Raw genomic sequence first — 22,242 nt, 5'->3', positions numbered from 1 at the left:
TCCTTCTAGATTTGAGTTTAATTTGTTCTTTATTTCCTCATTCTTTAAGGTGGAAAGTTAAGTTACTGATTTGGAATGTCCTTTTCAATATAGTTATTTATAGCTATAAATTTCCCTGTGAGCACAGCTTTCACTGCATCCCACAAGCTTTGATATGTTGTGTTTTCATTTTCATTCATCTCTTTTCTAATTTCATTTGCAATTTCTTTTTTGATCCATTGGTTGTTTAAGAATGTGTTGTTTAATTTCCACAGATTTTTGAATTTTCTAGTTTTCCTTCTTTAAAAATATTTTTAATAGTATACTCTATTTAGCTTAATATATTCTTAGTATTATCATACCATTCCAATACATCATCAATGAAAGAAATTAATATCGAGATATCTTACATTCTTTCTTTTGTACTAATGATACAGGAGGGGGGCAGGGCAGTGCTGGGTAGAGAAGGGTAAGGTCCCTGGCTAGGGCTCCACCCTCAGGCCCATGCCCATGGGCCTAGGTGAGGACAGATATTTCTGCTTTTGTTCCCATGTGTTGCATTTTTCAAGACCACCTTGGCCTGCCATGCCCTCATCCTGTGCTTATAAAACCCTGAGACCTTAGCGGGCAGAGACACGGAAGCTGGACATCAAGAGGAACACAAACCAGTGGAGGAACACTCAAATGGCTGGACATTGAGAGGAACACACAGGCAGAAGAACACTTTGGCAGACACCAGTGGAATGACGAAACGCTGAGGGGAATTCAGTCAGAGAGTCTGGCCACTGAGCGGCTCCACTCCAGGGGAAAACCACCTTCCCACTCCATCCCCCCTCTGGCTCCCCTCCATCTGCTGAGAGCTACTTCCACTCAATAAAACCTTGCACTCATTCTCCAAACCCACGTGTGATCTAATTTTTTTGGTACACCAAGGCAAGAACCCAGGATACAAAAAGCCCTCTGTCCTTGAAATAAGGCACAGCGTCTAATTGAGCTAATTAACACAAGCCACCTGCAGACCGCAAAACTGAAAGAGTTAACTGTAATATATGCCCATTGGGGCTTCAGAAGTTGTAAACACTCAACTCTAGAGGCTGCCATGGTGCCAGCACTTCCCATGACCTGCCTGTCTGCATGGTTCCCCTAGAGGTACGAGTAGCAGGGCACCAAAGAAGTGAGCCACACCCCCATCACACACCCTGCTGGGGGATAAGGAAACTTTTCCCATTACACTAAGTTTTTTAAATGCAGTGTCCATTTCATGTAATAGCACATCTCCATTTTTTTTTTGTTTGCTTTCTGTTATTGATATCTAACTTCATCCTGTTGTGGTCTGAGAAGATACCATTTGTATGGCAACTATCTTCTAAAATCTATTGAGATTTAATTTGTGGCCTAACATATGGTCTGTCTTGGAGAAATGTCTCATGTGCCTTTAAGAATTTGTTTGCTGTTGTTGTTGGGTAGAGTATTCTGTGTATGCCTCTTAGATCCACTTGGTTTATAGTGTTGTTCAAGTCCTCCATTTTCTTACATATCTTCTGTTTGTTATATATTTCTTATTGAATGTGTGGTGTTGAAGTCTCCAATTATTATTATTGTAGAATTGCATATTTATCTTTTCAGTTATGTCAACTTTTCTTTCATCTATTTTGAGGATCTGTTACTAGGTGTGTAAAATGCTATTGCTTTTCAATTGCCAACGTTCACTTAGATTAACTCCTATATTTATCAGTCTCAGTGCTTTAATTATTCTTGCATTCTGGAACATCCATCTGTTGTCACTTCCCTTCTTTTTATAAGAAATTCCTTTAGTGATGTAGAATAATATGATCATGGCAAAATTTTCCTAGTTTTGTTTATCTGAGAGTATATTTGCCATCCTTTTATTGAATCATTGATATTTTTATCTCTGTGTTTCTTTGTAGGAGTCTTTTAAACTTCTACTTGGAAATAATTATAGGTTTGCAGAAAATTTCACAGATAACAGTTTCCTCATACCCTTCACTCAATTCCCCTAATAGATGTATCTTACATAACTGTAGCACAATGTCAAAGTTTGGATTTTGACAATGGCATAATATGATTTGTATAGCTTTGTCATTTTATCATGTGTAGATTTGTGTAACCACCACAGCAATTAAAATACAGAAATACTCCATCATCACAGAGATCTCCCACACCACAGAGATCTCCCTCACCACAGAGATCTCCCTCACCACAGAGATCTCCCTCATGCAACCCCTTATTGTCACCTTCCTACCTCCATGATTCCTATCCCTTGAAAGCTCAAATTTCTTCTTCATTTGTGTACTTTTTTTGTGGGTTTTTTTATGAGAATCTTCTAAATTACACTATTTACATTTAATGTAATTATTGATATTTTAGACTTTAAGTCTCCTTTTTTTGTTTTGTGTCTATTCTTTGTTTCTTACATCTATGTTTTTCTTTCTCCTGTTTCACTGTGGGCTACTTCATTTTTTTTTTGAATTCCATTTTTTTGTTATCTCTAGTGTTGCTGGGTATATCTCTCTGTATAGCTTTTTGGGAGTCCTTTAGGTATTAAATTATACATACATAACAGCATATTCTGCTGGTATCAATATTTTACCAGTTTGGTTAAAGTATAGAAATTATATCCCCTTTTGTGTCTCTTTCCCTCCTCCATTTATAATATAATGGTCTTGGCTGGGCGCGGTGGCCCACGCCTGTATATCCCAACACTTTGGGAGGCCAAAGCGGGAAGATCACCAGGTCAGGAGATCAAGACCATCCTGGCTAACACGGTGAAACCCCGTCTCTACTAAAAAATACAAAAAATGAGCTGGGCGTGGTGGCGGGTGCCTTTAGTCCCAGCTACCCGGGAGGCTGAGGCAGGAGAATGGCATGAACCTGGAAGGCAGAGCTTGCAGTGAGCCAAGATTGTGCCACTGCACTCCAGCCTGGGTGACAGAGGGAGACTCTGTTTCAAAAAAAATAAATGATAATAATAATAATATAACGGTCTTAAATATTTTTTTCTACATACATCGAGAATCACATCAGATGTTATTATAATTTTTACTTCAATAGTCAAACATAATTTGGAAATTCAAGAGTAGAAGGAAAACCTGTATTTACCCAAAGCTTTGCTCTTTTATTGTTTTTTCTTTCCTCCTGATGTTCCACTTTATTCCTGAAGAATATTTGTGCTGGATATAGAATTCTAGACTGACAGTTATTTTCTTACAGCACTCCAGAAATGAGATTGACACACTGGCTATGTAGCCGTTTTGGGTTTTAGCTTGTGGATGGAAGTTTCTCTCTTTGAACTTTTCACCTCAGGCAGGTCCAGTACTACTACATTTTCCTCATAATAGCATCCCTAATTTCATAAAATAACTTATTTCTTAGTTTGTTTTCCATTTTTTGGTTAATAAAAGGAGTACCAAAGGATACAGATTTTTGTCTGTGTCAACTTTAGTTGTTTCTCATTTTGTATTATATAGTGTGGATCAGTTCAAGATGAATTTAAAGAAAGATATGATGATATATTCTTAATAATTTTTAAAAAGGTTATATACAAACTTATGCAGAATAAACTTATAGTAAATAATCTTATAAAAGGTATTTTGGAACTACTTTCAAAGCATATTTTAGTGGACTGATTAGTAGAATGCTCTCTCTTAAGTTTATAAAGCCCTGGAAATTCTTCTGTATGAGAAATGAAAACTCAACTAAGTTTTACAGATCTTCATTGATGCTTGACTTCTCTCAAAAAGGAAATGGTATAATAAAATGGAATGGGTTTATTTTGTACCAGCCATCATCTTAAAATCAGAAAGTAGTTAATTGTGAAACTGAAATATTGGTGAAACAGATGAGTTTCCATTTTTGATGATTTGCTCTATTGGCACGTATCATCTAAGAGTGGCTACATCCCAACAGTGGGAAAGTGCTAAGTAAAAACAATGATAAGAATGATCTAGTGATCTCACTTGAAAAAAGTGTAGTGGTCTCATCCTATAAAGTTTTGTATTTTTTTTTTTTTGAGATGGAGCCTCCCTCTCTAGCCCAGGCTGGAGTGCAGTGCCATCTCGGCTCACTGCAAGCTCCACTTCCCGGGTTCACACCATTCTCCTGCCTCAGCCTCCCGAGTAGCTGGGACTACAGATGCCCGCCACCAAGCCCGGCTAATTTTTTTTTTGTATGTTTAGTAGAGATGGGGTTTCACTGTGTTAGCCAGGATGGTCTCCATCTCCTGACCTGGTGATCTGCCTGCCTTGGCCTCCCAAATTGCTGGGATTACAGGTGTGAGCCACCATGCCCGGCCCTAAGAAGTATTTTTAAAACATCCTACTTTTCATTTCTGAAAAAAATTAAATAAAAAGCAGTTGACTTTAAACTCTTTAAAAAAACAGAAGAATCTGGGTATTTGTTTCTATTATTTGATATAAGGCAGAATCTTTTAGAAGGATTTAAACACTTTATTAAAGTCAGGAACGAACATGTAGGGAAAAACACAACAGTATTTTTGGAGGATTAGATTTTATTTCATCCACAGAATGAAGATACTGCTGTGGAAAACTGGCTGGTCAATATGAGCTCCACTGAACTTTTGTTTTTGTTAACAATGTACCTCAGTAAGTATTTATTTAATATATCCAACACATGCCCTTGAAGCTATTTATCCAAATGTCCAGTAACAGAGAACTCAGAAGATGGTTATATAACACAGAAGAGAATAATCAAATTTAGCTATGATGAGTATATCTGAAGAATGTTAAATTCTATGTTATAATTTTAAATGTTATCAGTGAGAATGGTGTAAATAAACTTTATAGAAAAGTGAATAAATACATGAAAAACATTTGTATCCTATATAACAATAAATTGCCATTTACAGCTCCTACAAGTCAGTACTAAAACTACAAATATTCATGTAGAAAAATATTCAAATGATATGAACATGAAAAAAATCAGAAAATGTCATTGAAAAATTTTTCTTTTTTATTTTATAAACTTGTTTTTAATATCTTTCCCTTATTTTTTTTTGCATTTTCATCCAGCTTCTTGGGTTGAATGCTCAGTTTATTTGTTTTTGATTTCTCTAGTTACATAATAAATGCACTTAAGACTATGTTTGGATGATTATCATAACACAAGTTTGACTAATTAGCAGCATTTATCTTAATTGCAAAGGTTAGAATAATCTAAGTGCAGGACAGTTTTCTGGGTGGCCTTGGACCAACCCAGTTCTCTCCCCTTTCTCTTTTGTAGTTCTCAAGAATAACTGTAGAATGTACTGGGAATGCAACATCCTGAGAGAAGAAAGGACTGGCTAGAATAGCCCAGGTCCTGTTCCAGTTCCCTTGGAAACTGAATGTCTTTCAATGCTTTGTCCAGGGGGTAACTTCACCTTGGAGTATAAAACCCAGGGTGGGCTGCTTCTGCGGGTCCCTAGCTGAGGTACAAGTGTGGCATGCACAGACAGGACTACACCTCCCCCGAGCAGCTTTCCCCAGCCTTGGAGGACTAGTTTGCCATGAATCCCAGGTGCTGTTGGCCCTTGCTGCCTATCTGTAAGTAATAAATCCACGTACATGACTTGTGTGTGTTTGTGTTCTATCTCAGCAGACTCAGCCAAGTTGGTAACCAGTGTCATACCAAGTATGTAACTGTATATACAAATGCACAGATATTTTGATATTTAACATTGCAGGATCTTTCTTTTAAATGAGTTCTTAATTGTGTATCCCAGATCCAAGCTCTTCTCCCGACAAGCCTCTGGCATAGCAGTGAGGTTTGCTCTGTAAGCTGGAAGGTTTGCCCTGGAAGCCTCAGCTGGACACTGTACCCAAGCTTGTTAGGTATCCACTGTTTCAGCAGTGCTGAGAAAGAAAAGACCTCAAGCCCTCAAGGAGATCTTTTCATAACATAGCACTGTCTGCTTTTTGCATAATTAAATCATTTCTTAACTTACCAATTGACAGAAAATCACTACCAATACCATTCTATTCAACTTACATATTCCACCAAACCAGACATGGTTGAACATCAACAGGGAGCCACCCAGAGTGATCTGAGGAAAATAACCAAAACCAAATCCAAAAGATCTTTACACTATTTAATTGTAACTGTGCTGAGTTAAATTATTAGAATAAGAAATTTTATAAAAGTTTATTTTAAAATTTTTATTTATTTATTTATTTATTGAGATGGAGTTTCACTCTTGTTGCCCAAGCTAGAATACAATGGCATGATCTTGGCTCAGTGCAACCTCTGCCTTCCGGGTTCAAGCGATTCTCCTGCCTCAGCCTCCCAGGTAGCTTGGATTACAGGCATGTGCCACCACACCCGGCTAATTTTTGTATTTTTAGTAGAGACGGGGTTTCGCCATGTTCACCAGGCTGGTCTCGAACTCCTGACCTCAGGTGATCCACCTGCCTGGGCTTTCTGAAGTGCTTGGATTACAGGTGTGAGCCACCACGCCTGGCCAACAGTTTATTTGAATCATGAGAATGTGTACTGGTTTTTATAAACTAGTTTCTTTCATCTCAGATTCCCTGAAATATTATGGGGTGTATAAATAACAGTAAAAATAGTAGAATAACAATTACTTCCCCAGGCTGCCAGCAGAAAACACCTGAAATAAGCTCCTTGTTTTTTACATATCATTTTTGAAAACGTTACAGGAAGAAAAGTTAAAATGATCCTATCACTAAAAAGTAGTTTAATTTTTCTTTGTAAATCTAGTGTGAGGAGAGTCCACTCAGGTATTAAGGTGTTGATATCCTGATTGTCCTTAACCTCCTCTTCCCTCTCCCCATTCTTAAGTGGTAAAGAGAATTTAAAGAAAAAATTAGGCCACTGAGAAGAAATAAGCTTGGCACCCCAGAGGGGCCAGTGTAGGTTTCAGGGTTTCAGGTCTATGTAAATTTCTCCAGATTTCTTCAGGTGACAAGGAGAGAGGGCTTTGCAGAGAGAGGTGGCCCCAGGATCTGTGCCCCATGCAGTATTAGACGGGCTTTGCCAGAGGAAGCCCAGAGAGGCTGGACGCTATGCCTGGAACAGAGTGGGAGTGTGTGGTCACTGGGGTGGTTCTGCCCCATCTCCTCGCAGAGTGCTCAGCTGCCCAGAGTGGAGCGCCCGAGGGAGACCGGTCAGCAATAGTGACCATCCCCCCCATGCTTGGCGCACCTGGTTCCTCTTGTCAGGCTGGGGAATGAGTGCTCAGAATGCCCAGTCATGGTTAGAAGTCTGCGGTGCTCGGCCAGGTGCGGTGACTCACACCTGTAATCCCAGCACTTTGGGAGGCCGAGGCGGGTGGATCACTAGGTCAGGAGATAGAGACCATCCTGGCTAATAAGGTGAAACCCCGTCTCTACTAAAAATACAAAAAAATCAGCCGGGAGAGGTGGCAGGCGCCTGTAGTCCCAGCTACTCGGGAGGCTGAGACAGGAGAATGGCATGAACCCGGGAGGCGGAGGTTGCAGTGAGCAGAGATCGTGCCACTGCACTCCAGCCTGGGCGACAGAGCGACACTCCGTCTCAAAAAAAAAAAAAAAGAAGAAGTCATCTGCGGTGCTCAAAGCAGGTTTATTCTCATTTAGAAGATAAAGAAATATGGGCCTTGTTACCCCAGGCAGCTGCTGAATTGGAATGGAGGCAGCAGGCGCTGAACATCTGCCCTGTTTCATCCTTGAGTGGATAGAAATGGCCTCTTATTCTGATGCTTTCCCTACACATTTGTGGTAACACAAGACTTTTAAAAACAAAGCAACTGACTCAGTTCCTCCAACCCTGAATCATGGCAGTTGATTTCATTTTTCTATACTTAAAAAATGTTTTCTGGCCAGGTGCGGTGTATCACGCCTGTAATCCCAACACTTTGGGAGGCTGAGGCGGGCGGATCACCTGAGGTCAGGTGTTCCTCAGACCAGCCTGGCCAACATGGTGAAACCCCGTCTCTACAAAAAAAAATATAAAAATTAGCCAGGTGTGGTAGCAGATGCCTGTAATCCCAGCTACTGGGGAGGCTGAGGCAGGAGAATTGCTTGACCCCAGGAGGCGGAGGTTGCAGTGAGCCATGGTCACACCTCTGCACTCCAGCCTGAGGGACAGGACAAGACTCCATCTCAAAAAAAATTTTTTTTTCTTTAAAACATGAATATAAATGAGTCAGACTCCAGTAAGAACCACAACGTGGCTTCCAAGACAGAATTACAGAAGCAAACAACTGCAAGTCATTTCTCAGTAAGGGAGACTGGTGGCTGCTGCCTGAGGGCCTGTGAATGGCTGTGGTATTTGAGGTCCTGCCCTGGTGTCTCCCTGCTGCTTCCTCCAGGCTGAAGTGGCGCTTCCACTAGAAAGGTGTCTGCAGCCTTGATAAAGCATTGCACCTTGGCACAGATCAGTGTGAGGACCCAAACAACTTAGTGTTGACAGTTTAAGCCAAAGCAAGCCCCGTTCTTTGCTGATAGTTTGCCTAGCAATTGCCTAAGAGGCAGTTGGAAAGAACTTATTGGGAATGTAGCTACAGACACTCTCCCTTCTGGCCTCCCTTGATCTCCTTTTATCCTTTTATGGTGACACCTAAGGAAAAAATGCAACTTCCATCTAATACAAGATGAAAAAAAATAGATGCGCCTAGATTCCTTCTAACTGAAGGAAATCATTCAGTGAATTATATACATTTCTCTCTCTATATATCTATATATATATATATTTGTACACACACATATATATAACCTATTCTCTATCATTTGTCTTTCTATCGTTTATCATATATGTGCAAATTTCAGTTTAACAATTGAGTTCATTAAGTGATACAATCAACTATATGCAACACATATAAAATCTTAAGATTGTATACATACGTATAGTGTTTCTTACACAATTGTTTATTGCACTGTTTCACCAATGTGACCATATCTAAAATTCTTGTAAAGGTTTAAATTGAAGTAATAATTTCAAATTTAAAATAACAGTGAGAATGGGGCTGTAACTTCTCTAATAAAAAATATGTAGCAGTCCATGTGTGACTATTAGTCAAAAGGTGCCACAGGCAGGGAATGGGGCACACTTCACTAGGCAGTGCGGCCTAAAGGCAGAAATATTTTGCAAATGGAACTGAAGCTGAACAATGTCATATTTGGCCTCTGATTTGTTGGCTGAGGCTTCACAGTATAATAAGCCTCCTTTGGATGAGGGTGGGCTAAGCCTGGAAGACTCCGATCCTACACATTCTACAAATGTGTGCAGAAAATATCTTCATTTGCTCTCAGCACAGAGCTGGTGCTGTAAGAGTGGAGGATGTGATGTGGGGAAGTGCAAGGGAAGCCCACTCCTTTGTGGTCCTGGTGTGGGGAGGGTGGCCCTCGCCCCATTCATGTTTCAGGTTCGGGGAAAGACTGGCCTCCTGAAGCAGCCCCCACACCAACTCAGGCTCAGCCAAGGCCCTTAGGTGGTGTAGCGCAGCCAACAAGTGAGATGCCCTGAGGTGCAGGGCTTGAGCTTCTCTTGGCTCCTGGACACATATGGGATCAAGAGGGGTCACCCTGGCAGAAATGAAGAGGCTGAAGAGTGGCCCACCTGGTCTAGATCCGAACTGGAGGTGCAGCCAGATATCAGATGTAGGGCCAGGGTGCACCTGAGTAGGGCTGCACCAGCCAGGAAGGCTGCTGAGTTTTTGGGCCAGAGTGAAATAAATCATGAGCAGCATCCAGCCTTGTCCTAGCAGAGAATGTCAGCAAGGCAAGAAGCAATGACATGGGGAGGTCCTTTGTCCCAGATGTGGCAACCCAGGATCCTGACTCTCCCCCTTGGCTTGAAGATCCCATGAGCCCCACTGCTTTCCCTGAAGATTTTCTGTGAAACACCCGGGGTGGGGGCGCCCTCACACCTCAGGGTCTTTGCAGATACCATGTCTTCTGCTCTGTAGGAATGTGTTCCCCACATAGCCTAGATAGCCAGGTGGCTGAGTCCATTACTGCATTCACATCTCTGCTCCCAGTCACCACCACATCAGTGTGGCTTCCCCGACCACCTCTTCTAAAATCATTCTCCCGGCACTACTTTCACTACAGCCCCTGGTCCCGTGTTTCTTTTTAACACCTATCACCATATGACACATGTATTTGTTTATTTTCTTTCTTCATCTCCCTACTAAAATATGAGCTGTGTGAGAACAAAGAATTTGACATTTTGTTTCCAATAGTGTCCCCAGTGCCTAGGAACAGAGTGGACACACACACACACACACACACACACACACACACACACACACACACACACATACACACACACACATACACACACACACATATACACACACACACACACATACACACACACACACACACACACATTTGCTATTGGTGAGCTATGATGCCTTTCTGATGCCCTCTTGACTAGTCACAGGGAGGCTGGGTAACCTAGAACATTGGCAGACTGGTTTTTTTCCTACAGGATACTGAGCGTTAACTGAGAAACCAGTTTAAATTATGAGTTTAATATTTTAAATCTTAATAGATAATTTTCCTTTATAATCAGCAAGGGCAGCTCTGCAAAAATTAAAAATAAATAAAAATTAAAAAATCAGTGTAGTAAATAAACAGTGGCGCTATGTTCTCTTTGCACACAAGAGCTGCTGTGTGTAAGATTCCGCAGGTGACCACTGAGTTCCTTCTGCTTTTGAGAGACCCTCCCAGCACGCAGTAAGTGCCAGCATACACTCACGTCTTTGAATTTCATGATTTGGGCTGGGGCTCGCTGGCCACATCATTGATCTAAAGTTCTCCAAGAACCCAGGGTAAGCATGCCACAGGGAGAAAGCATTCTTCTCACTTTAAATGCAAAGAACATATTTAAAGTAATTGCTAATGATTCAATATTTGCAATATACGTGTGGGCAGTTATGAAACTTTCTCTAACGCCTAGACAGATCTAAATGCCTTATCAATTTGGAGGCGCTGTTTCCTTCGTAGTTAACAATTTAAGGTGTTTTGCTGCGATTTCTGACTTGAATGTTCCTTTATTAGAGGACATTGTCCCACTAACGTACATTTCCTCTGGAGGCTAGGCTGATCAGTCTTCAGTCTAAGAGTTTTTCTTGACTACTGCTAATTAAGGATTTTTGTATGATGAATACATAATTCTAAAAAAATATGATTTCCTGATAAAAACTACATATGCTTGAAATAAAACTCCGAAGTCAAGTTGCACAGGCTTATCAAATAACTCTCTGAGCACAGAAATAGAGTAAAAGTTAAAACACGTCTCCATAAAATTATAAACACTGAATATCAACAAATCAAACTTGGCTTATTGAACTTGCTTTTCAAAAATTCAGATAAAAATGCATTTATACTAATCAAATTCCAATTTCTGCACTATATAGGCTAACTTTGTAATAATTATGTAAGAACCCTTATAATATAGATCTTTTTTCTTTAATAAAAAATCAACTTTGGGATTATTCTGTAAAAGCAGAAGGAGAATTTGGAAAAATTAAGTCTCCTAAGACCTCGCAGATGAACTCTAGCCAGAGCCCGAGGAGGACTTAGTGATGCCCTCTCACGCTTGGGGGCTGGCGGGAGGGCGGGAGTCAGTTCCCCTTGAGTTCCTGTGGAATCTTCAGTCTGTTCTGCTAGACTAATAGACCAAGCTTCTCAGACACCCAGACTGAAGGGGATAATGATCTAGCACCTCGGAGTGTAGACACACAGCCCTTCTCTCCAGGTTTACTGACAGCAGCTCCAGGGCCTCAAGTTCAGGCTCTCCTGCTTTTCTGCCCCTAAATACGAACTCAAAGAGACTGAAAAAGCAGAAGACCACGGGAAATTCTGCAAGGTTTCTGGCACCTTAGTGACTCACGGATGAAGCCATTGGGCCTTTCCAAAACTGTCATTTTTTGAGAAGACAAGCATGAGACATCCTCTGCACAGGGGAGGAAAGGGTCAGGGACACATACAGATAATTGGGAAAGTTTGATAAATCTGTAATTTTCTGTCTCGTGGGCATAAGATCCTTTTGGGGGTTTACTCACCACATGATACCTGTCACTAGGAAGTTTGTAGATTGCATCTCTGTTGAAAATCCTTTGTGTGTGTGTGTGTGTGTGTGTGTGTGTGTGTGCGTGAGCATAGCTGTATATGCAGAGAGCCATACATCATAGAATTTGGCCCTCCAGCCTCCTCTTCCCACCACAGAGTAATGTCTGTGGTGCCAGTGAGCCCATCAGGCCATGCCTCTGCTTGGCACGACTGCCCTCCATGGGAATCTGCCTCTTCCTTTAGGTTTTTTTTCTTATGGATATGTGTTCTTTTCAATAATTGAGATGAAATTGTGTAAACAGATTGGCGTTACGCATGTTTTTTCAGATGACATTATACAGTGAAAATATTCCCCATGTCATAAAGATTACTTGAAATATCATTTGCTCAGCTCCAGTATTTCATAACATGGATTCACCATTATTTATTTAATCTCTTACCTGTTCTTGAATGCTTAATTGGTTTTAACATTGCTCCATTTTCTTTGGATTTTTAAACAATGCCTTTTCCTGGGTGATGATAGCCACTGCAAAAGCTGGTTTCATAATTGTTGGATGTTTTTCATTCTTGGATCCTGGATATCAAATAAAATCTTTAGAGATAATATCTGAGCCTGCTATGGTTTACTGTCTTTTACAACTTTACCCTTATTTGGTGATTAAATAATGTGTGTGTTCTATCCCAGACACCTATTCTAAAATTGTCTATCAGTAAGATGGACTGCATTGCCTTTTCCTTCTCCATAGAGTATTGAATTTAATTGGGTTATAATTCCTGCTATCCAGTAGCTCACCAACAATGGAGCTGTCAGAGCTTACTCATATACTCCATGGGAAGTTTATGTGTCTGAGGCAAATGCTGGCAGGTGAAGCAGGCATTCCAAGAAACCAGGCCTGGGTGGAAAGGAGGCACTCCTGTGTGCAGAGTCTGGTGCTGCTGGGCCCACACACCTGGGAGCACTCCGTGGCTGCCCACACCCTGCTCCTTTCAAGAATTTGGGTTGTGTTTTCTTCTTTATTGACAATTAGTATAAGGGCAGTAGCTAAGAGTTTGGATTTTTTTTTTTTTGATGGAGTTTTGCTCTTGTTGCCCAGGCTGGATGGAGCATCATCTTGGCTCACTGGAACCTCCACCTCCTGGGTTCAAGCAATTCTCCTGCCTCAGCCTCCCGAGTAGCTGGGATAACAGGCATGTGCCACTACGCCTGGCTAATTTTGTATTTTTAGTGGAGACAAGGTTTCACCATGTTGGCCAGGATGGTCTCGAACTCCTGACTTCAGGTGATCCACCCACTTCGGCCTCCCAAAGTGCTGGGATTATAGGCATGAGCCACCACACCTGGCCAAACGTTTGAATTTTGATTCAGTCATGACTTTGCCACTTAATCTGAGTCTCCAGGTAGGTCATGTCCTGCAATTTTCTCATCTGCAGGCTGGGAATAATAACAGGCTATGTTCCAATAAGTTTTCATTGAAGGTTAAATAATATGACAGAGATCTGGCACATGTAAAGCCTCAATAAGTGGCAGCCATTTTTGTTTTTATTGCTTTCGTTATTCCTTGAGTTTCAGATACTGAAATTAACAATGCGTATTATCCACCTGTTCCTCTGCTGCTTGGATTCCAGACCAAATTTGCTACCTTTTTTGTAACTTCTAAGATTCACTTTGTACTCTTCTGTTTTTTTTATTTATTCAATAAGTATTTATTGTGAATCTACTATGTGCTAGTCACCAGTTTAATAATACTCTGTTCCCATCTCTTTGCCTGGTGCACATATAAGGAATTCTATGAAACTATAACCATACTGACAGATTTCTTGTATAGTCACAGATGATGATCCCACCGTTTTAAAAGTACACTTCAAAATGCTCGAAGAGTAAGCTTCAAATGTCTCACCACAGAAAATAATAAGTGACATTATGAATATTTAAATTGACTTGATTTAACATTCCATATCATGTACATAAATCAGAACTTCACTTTGTACCCAATACATGTGTACAATGATGATTTTTCAATTAAAAATAATATTAATTTAAAAGTTGCATGACAGTGGAAAAAATGTTTTGAAGGATAGAGGTTTGCTTATGATCACATGATTCTGAGCAAATTAATCTGAAGCTGTTTTTTTCACAATAAAACTTTATTATGTAGAGTTGTTATAGAAATTAAACAGCAATATAGAAATCAAAAAATTTTTGTTAGTTCCTTTTACTCCTCAGATCAGTATGGTTAGGGTGTTCGCAAACTCTGCGTACATTGTGCTGTGAGTTAGCCACTTTAGAAACAGAGGGAGACAGTGAGGCCGGTGGAGCTTGGGAGAACTAAATAGAGTCTGAGATGGAGAGATTGCATACACCAGTGTGTATTTGAAATAAAATGTAGTGAAAATTAGTAAGCGTGAAACTACCTAGCTTAGGCTGTTAAACAAAACATTTTAATAAAGAAAACTAAGTCATTTAGGTTTCCAGAGAATAGTAACTGTCACTAATAAAATTAATATTTATTTAGGAAAAGCTTGTATCAGTTTCTGCAATTGAATCAATCAACATCCAATGAGGAAACAGAAACCACATAGTAATTTGGAAAGGAAAATCAATATAAATAATATCAAATGTTACATGGAGTTAACAATAAAGGGATACCTGAAGAAAATATTTGGGCTCTGGGAGAGTCCCCAAGGAAGAAACAAACTTGAAAAGGGGCCGCACTCCCCAAGACTGGGCCTCCGACCTCATTGGAGGTGTGGTTGCAGCTCACCAGCTTGAGACAAGGTTCTCTGGGTTGCCCTGGGCAGAATCTGGCAGGAGGTGACATGGGGCTGGAACAGGCCAGCTGGGAGCTCCTGCTGGGGTGCAGGTGGGCAAGCAAGCACCACGTAAGGAGGGCACACAGGAGCACCCTCCAGGGAACATGCAGGCTGAGGATGAGGAAGGATGAATGTCAAAGTGAGGCAGCTTCGGGTCTAACTCTGAACTCAGAACTGTGGCCAAGGTTTGTTTTCTGGGTCAGTTCTGGATGAATAGCTTCATGGGATCCTGCCACATATCAAATTTAGCTACCCAACCATCTGAAATGAAACAGTAGAGGAAAAACAGGATAATGAAAATTCTTATTTAGCAATGTGTAAAGAACATGCAACTTAGCTCAGCATGTGTATCATGCTTTATTTGGGCCAGGGATTGCTAAGAATATTCATTTTTAAACATTTTTTGGCAGAGAAACGTTTCTGGCTCAGCAAATATAATTACAATAAGGTTTGAATTCCTGTTTGCCAGGATTGGAAAACGATCCAATTTCTAATGCTCTAATCAGTTGTCTATCCATTTTATCTGGGGAGCAGACCTCTATTAGCTATTCTATTAGTTAGCTATTCTCACAAATATGCTGCATAACAAACCACCCCCAAACTCAATGGATTATGGCAACAACTATTGATTTCTTGCTCGCACATCAGCAGGTTGCTTGGAGTTAAGCTGATTAAGTCAGGGCTGGGCTTGGCTCCAGGCTGCAGGTGGGTTTCAAGTTAGCTTCATGTAGCTGTTCCTGTGCCGTGCTGCTTAGCATGTGCTCTCCTTGGGGCAATGGCAGAAGCACAAGGGACGGGCATTTCATGAGCATTTCAAGCCCCTGCTCGGGTGAAGTCTGTTAATGCTCATTGGCCAAAGCAAGTCATATGGCCATATCCCCAACATCAATGGGGAGAGAAGTATGCTCCTGTCATGGATGTTAAAGAGAATAGAGTGAATCTTTGATAGACCATAATCCAGTCTCCCACAGCAAGGAGAGTATACAAACCACATCTTGAGTCTGGACTGGCCTGGGATTTTTCTGCCCCTTGACAGCAGCAGCTGCATTGCCCTTTGCCTAAGGGAGTCCACTCTGCTGCTTCCTGAGTGTCCTCATTCCTGGTCACTGCATGATTGTCCTTAAATGGTGTTGGCTATTTGGACATGGGCTAAATGCTATTCCCCATGCATGTTTGCTCACCTGTTCCATTTCTGTGTCTAGGCAGGTTGACTGAGACTGTGGCTTCTCTCTAAAGCTTCCATTGCGTCTTACTGAATTTCTTAGGAAGTAGTTGACACAATTGACTGCACTGATTTTCTGCAAGGTCCCCTAAATCATTTCAGAATGCAGGGGGATTGACTCCCAAGTGACAAAAGGGAAGAACTTAATGCACAGTGCACTAAGCAGCAAAGTAGTTTTGCCTCCTTGAGCCTATTCAAGGTTCTCTGTCACAGCTTGAATCAGCCAAGGTCAAATTTTCGTGTTCGTCATTTGTAAATGTAATAGACACAAAACCTGGAATTGTGTCTTTATTTGGAAATAGGGTCTTTGTAGATGTAATGAAGTTAAGATGAAGTCATATCGGATTAAGGTGGGCCCCAAATGAAATGACTGGTGTCCTTACAAGGAGAGGGAGATTTGGAGACACAGAAAGACAGAGAGACGTGGAGAGGGTGGAAGGCCATGCAATGATGAAGGGAGAGATTGGAGTGATGCAGCTGTGAGCTGAGAATTGCTGGCAACCACCTGAAGCCAGGAAGATGCAGGAAGGATTTCCCGCTGGAGCCTTCAGGGGGAGCATGGCCCTGCTGTCACCTGACTTCAGGCTTTGATCTTCTGGAATTGTAAGCCAATAAATTTCTGTTTACATGCCACCTAGTTTATGATAATATGTTGTGGCAACCCTGGGAAAACATAACACAACACCTCCGATGTCTATTTTAGTCAGAATTCTTTGGTTGCAATTAGCAAATACTAAGAAAAAAAGTGGATAGATCTTAGGTCATTTCAAACTGGCTTTAATGTGTGAAGTTAGGAACATGGGTGCTGTTGGGACTCTCTTATCTTTCATATATGATTCTCTCTTGTGCTGGCTTTATTCTCCCAGGTCAGCTTCTTCATAAGGCTGATGCCATAGCAGCTGAAGTGTTGAAGCTTTTTGATGAGAGAAAAAAGGCTTTTCTGTGTAATTCTAAGATTAAGTCCCAGGTAAGGGTTCTAGTTCGCCCCTGCTCATCTGGATGGACCACTGAGGTTTGGTGGACAGGCTGTATTGGTGGTCCACCTAGCATCGGTCCTCCGACTGTTGAACAATGGCAAAGGCTATGAAAGAGAAAGGGACAGGGAGTGTAACAAGAACAAGTGCTAACAGGATCATGGAAACTGTTCGGCCACTGCTGTTCATCCACCACCACACGGATGGACTGAAGCAAGAAACCAGAAATCAATGGAAAATATAACAAGAAAGGTTATTTAAAAATTGGTTTCAGAAGAGGGAGGTCGTGTGGGTTGAATAGTGTCCCTCCAAAGCTCCTGTTCAGCTGGAAGCTCAGCTTAGGACCTTATTGAGAAATAGGGTTTTTGCCAGAAAAATCAAGTTAAGATGAGCTCATCCTGGATCAGTGTGGGCCCTCCTCCTATCACTCCTGTCTTCATAGGAAGAGACACAGAGATACTAAGGGAAAAGCATGATGGACCACGGCTCAGAGACTGCACTCGTGCAGCTGTAGGCCAAGGATTGCTGGGAAGCACCGGGAGAGAGGCAGGGAACAGAGCCACCCTCCGAACCTCCAGGAAGAAGCCAGCACTGCCACAGCCTTGATTTTGGACTTCTGGCTCTAGAACTTGTGAGTTAATACATCTTTGTTGTCTGGAGCCTCCAGTTTGTGGTACTTTGGCGGCACCAGCATGCTAACACAGATGTGGGACTCAATCCTATCTTAAGTACTATTGAACTGCAAAATGAAAGCTTAGGAAACACAAGCGAGCTGAAATTATTTAATAAGAAGTGTAGTTATATGTATCAGTAGGGGAAAACATCCTTTGTTTTCTAAAAGAAAAATTAGATTTCTTATTGAAGCACGGAGAAGATTTGCCTACAATTCTCATTATGATTAAAGATACCAATTTATCATTGATAATACCAATTATAAAACAGAATTACATTAGGGGATGAGAGTGTGAATACCACCAGGACATTAAATAAAATATTTGAGGAATGAGGTAATTGTCCCAGACTTGTCGGATTCAATCAAGGGTTTTAAGGCTGCTCTATTCCATTTCCTTTCACCATAATATCATATATATACACTACCATAGGGAGAGACACAGCATAGCTTACATAATGAAATGACTTTACAGCTAATTTGATTCTGCATTTGAAAACCAAACAATTCTCAACATTTATGCTTGTTCATCTTCAGCACAGTTGTTCCGTGACTAAGTTACTTATGAGGAGGTCCGGAGTTCACATTTAGGACAAGTTCTACTAATTCTGGTTCACAGAAAACTTTCCAACCTCTGAGCTTTGTTTGTTTGTTGTTTACTTTGTGTTTGTTTTATCTTTAAAAATTGTAACTTTTATACTATCTTTCATACTATCATGAAACAAGCAGAGCCTTGATTTACATTTTGCATTATGCATGACTAACTCAATCTACTTTTGATAGTCCCCACTTTAGGAAGGTGAGGGTGCATAGTCCATACATCCCCACTCGCTCTTTCCCCTTGTAATGGTGACTTTTATGTGTTAACCTGAGAGGGCTAAGGAATGCCCACATAGCTGGTCAAACACTCTTTCTGGGTGTGTCTGTGAGTGTGATTTGGAAGAAATGAGCATTTGAATTGGTGGACTTGGTAAAGAAGATCACCCTCACAAATGTGGGCAGATATCATCCGAAACACTGAGGGCCCAAGTAGAACAAAAAGGCAGAGAAAGGGGAATCCCTTGTTGGTATTTGGCCTGGGACATCTCTCTTCTCCTGCCCTCTGACAGCAATGCTCTAATTCTCAGGCCTTTGGACTCAGATTTAATTGCACTGTGGGCTTTCCTGATTTTTCAGCTTTCAGATGGCAGATTATGGAACTTCGCAGCCTCCAGAATCCTGTGAACTGATTCCTATATATATACATATGTCCACATACAAATATTTGTGTATTTATCTCTGGGACCCGATATACATCTATATCTCCCCTATTGGGTCCCTTTCTTTAGAGAACCCTAATACACTCCTATATTGATGGTCTGACATCTGTCACACATAAGAGGAAATGCTCTTTTGGGATAATTATTCATACTGTACAAGTTAGAGAATCATTTATGTTTCTTAGATGTTTTGATATGTGTAGAGCTGCTTTATCAATTTGCAGCCCTGGTGGGGAGCCCAGAGCAGAGCCACGGGCTGGCAGAGCTGGGATCGGGGTGCAGATGGGCTTGCAGGAGCCTGGCTACTGGCACTGCTGCTGGGCCTCAGCAGCACCATGCCCTGTTCCCTCAAAGCCACATTGTCTTTTGCAGAGGTTGCCTCCAAAGAAGGTATTTTCTTATGAAGTTTTATGCCTTTGTAAAAATTGTTGTAAAATATACATGATAGAATTTACCATTATTATTTATTTATTTATTTTGAGACAGAGTCTCACTCTGTCCCCCAGGCTGGAGTGCAGTGGTGCAATCTCAGCTCACTGCAACCTCCACCTCCCGGGTTCACACCATTCTCCTGCCTCAGCCTCCCGAGTAGCTGGGACTACAGCCACACGCCACCACACCCAGCTAATTTTTGTATTTTTAGTAGAGACGGGGTTTCACCCTGTTGGCCAGGATGGTCTCCATCTCTTGACCTGGTGATCCACCCGCCTCGGCCTCCCAAAGTGCTGAGATTACAGGCGTGAGCCACCGCGCCTGCCCAGAAGTAATTTGTTTCTTTATCATTGAGGACCATCTCAACTGACAGGGCTGCAAGCTTTTGCTCATGTTCTGCTGCCTTGGAATCCAAGGGCAACTGCGGCCATGGTAGCCTTTTTTCATCAAAGTCGAACGGCATCTAGTCCACAGAGGTGAGGGCCTGCAAAATCCTACAGCACTCAGGACAGTCAGTCCCTTACTACAAAAATAAATTATCAGGTACAAAATATCAGTAATATTGAGGTAGAGAAATTGAGTTCTAAGTGAAATGGACAAACCTTTAATAATAGTGATCTGGCCTGAAACATTAATGTTTCTTTATTGTTTTAAACTTTCATTTGGTTGATTATAGGAGCAGCAAAGCTTCTGTTTTGCTATTTATTTCTGATGCTTTAATTGTTCAATATTCCCTGAAATCTTTACACTTTAATTCTTGCCAGATTTGTTGTAGCCAACCTTAACCATGGAATGACATATTTAGTCCCTCAACACTGTCACTTGAATGACACATGGCAATGGGTCGGCCACATCTTGGAGCAGCACCTGGAGACCAGGGCATTTCCTGTTGCAGACAGTTTCCTACTGACCTTTGCGGGAAAGAAGAAAGAAAACCCAGACTTGGATTTTTAAATCTTCAATTGTGAGTGAAATTTGCATCATTACTCTGTTATAGTTCCACTTACGATTTTTAGAATAAATAAAAACAACATAAAGTATTTTGAGAAACATAAAAAAATTACAGACATATACACAGATGCAGTGATGCAAATGTAAAGATGATAAAGTCCGATTGTCAGAAAAGTCCTAAGTGGAATTAAGGCAGGACACAAGCAAGATTCACTGGTCCCTGAACAGCAGGGAGCGGTAGAGGTGTCTGAATACCTTTGGGAGCCCATGTCCCCAGGGTGTGGGTGAGAGGCAGGCCCTTCATCCCCGGGTAGAGCTGAGCTTGTTCTTGTCACATTTGACCTCAGTCTTCTGATAAAGCCAGAACATACAATGTTTTTATCTGCCCATTCAGAATCATGTAAGTGCAGGGTTTTTTTTTTTTTACTAATTATGAGGGTGAGTGAGACTTTCACTGTAATGTTTGGTAAGTAATGAGGTGATTCAGTTTTATGTCCATCTTGATTTGAGGAAGAGAGAATGGTGAGAGAAGCATTGGGACAGGTTCATCTGGAACCACAGACACTTAAATGTAGACAAGCCTTTAATGATGCCTGGTCCTCACTTCCTCCCAAATGCAGGTATGTATTACATCTCTGTTGGCTGTTCCCCTAGAATCGGCTGTAGCTTTTCCAGTGGCCAGGAGCCCTGGCCCCCGTTACCATTGTGAGGCTGTCTTCCACTATTGGGCACTTTGAATGCTTAAAACTGGGCTTCTGGAGAAAGAGTGAGATTCACCTGGATCTGGTAGGCAAATGTCACAGTCTCTAACGACCTCCTAATTCCTGTCTTCTCTCTTTCCTTCCTTTTTTTTTTTTTTTTTTTTTTTTGAGACGGAGTCTCCCTCTGTCGCCCAGGCTGGAGTGCAGTGGCGCGATCTCAGCTCACTGCAAGCTCCGCCTCCCGGGTTCATGCCATTCTCCTGCCTCAGCCTCCCGAGTAGCTGGGATTACAGGTGCCCACCACCACGCTCAGCTAATTTTTTCATATTTTTAGTAGAGATGGGGTTTCACCACGTTAGCCAGGATGGTCTCGATCTCCTGACTTCGTGATCCACCCACCTCAGCCTCCCAAAGCTCTGGGATTACAGGCATGAACCACCACGCCCGGCCTGTCTTTCCTTCCTTTAATCTTTCCACACATGAAAAGGCATCAGTAGCCCCCACCATCCTGTATGTCACCTTGGACACCCTCAGTCTGCCTTTGTTAATGTCAGAGCCAGGAACTCAGGGAAAAAACTATTTTCTGAGATATGTTTTTATGCAGAGAGAACAGACTTTCCATGTATATTGCCTTTCCTGTAATATTGTCCGTTCAGGTAGCTGTGTGCCATATCCAGGTAGCTGCATGCCCTCTTCCCTGTTTTAGCACTGGTTGATACTGAGTTTTTGGTTAATTAGTAAATGTGTTAAAAAAATTTTTGAATTTTTTTTCAAAAATCAGCAAGCACAAATATGTACGTAGCATTTTGCAAGGATATGGGTATGGAAAGATAAAATGCCAGAACTTACAATTTAATTAGATATTAGTGCAAACGATCAATACACTGCAATGTGGTAATTGTGTAACATATTAATTGCACCATCCAAAATTCAATATGTTAAAAATGGAACTCTTCAGGTTATCATAGGAATGTTGTTTGACTCTTATGCCCAGGGCAGACTGTGAAGCATCCATTCCCCAAAATCCAGGGCAGTCAGGTAAGGGGCCTTCTTATCTCAGCCACTTCTCCACTTCCAGCCCAGACTCTTGCTGTATTAACCTCTGTTTCTCCAACACAGCAGACCCGGAGACTTTTTACCTCCTTTTTTTGTGACTCCTCACCACTCTACCACAAGTAGGGTTGCAAGATTTAGAAAATGAAAATTTA

The 22,242-nt window shown here is 41.4% G+C and overlaps 1 long non-coding RNA gene across 1 annotated transcript in view; it reads left to right on the top strand.

Moving 5' to 3' along the window:
* Positions 1 to 5,565, top strand: part of LOC129047781 (uncharacterized) — a 44,651-nt gene extending 39,086 nt beyond the window's left edge. The window contains exon 5 of the long non-coding RNA XR_010136487.1: positions 5,239 to 5,565. This is a non-coding gene — a long non-coding RNA (uncharacterized LOC129047781). The remainder of the gene's footprint in view (positions 1 to 5,238) is intronic.
* The last annotated feature ends 16,677 nt before the right edge of the window (positions 5,566 to 22,242 follow it).

Source organism: Pongo abelii, chromosome 13 (genome assembly GCF_028885655.2).
Source record: "Pongo abelii isolate AG06213 chromosome 13, NHGRI_mPonAbe1-v2.0_pri, whole genome shotgun sequence".
Classification (NCBI taxonomy): Eukaryota; Metazoa; Chordata; class Mammalia; order Primates; family Hominidae; genus Pongo; species Pongo abelii.
The sequence above is the reverse complement of the archived record's forward strand: the minus strand, read 5'-3'. Positions and strand labels throughout refer to the sequence as shown.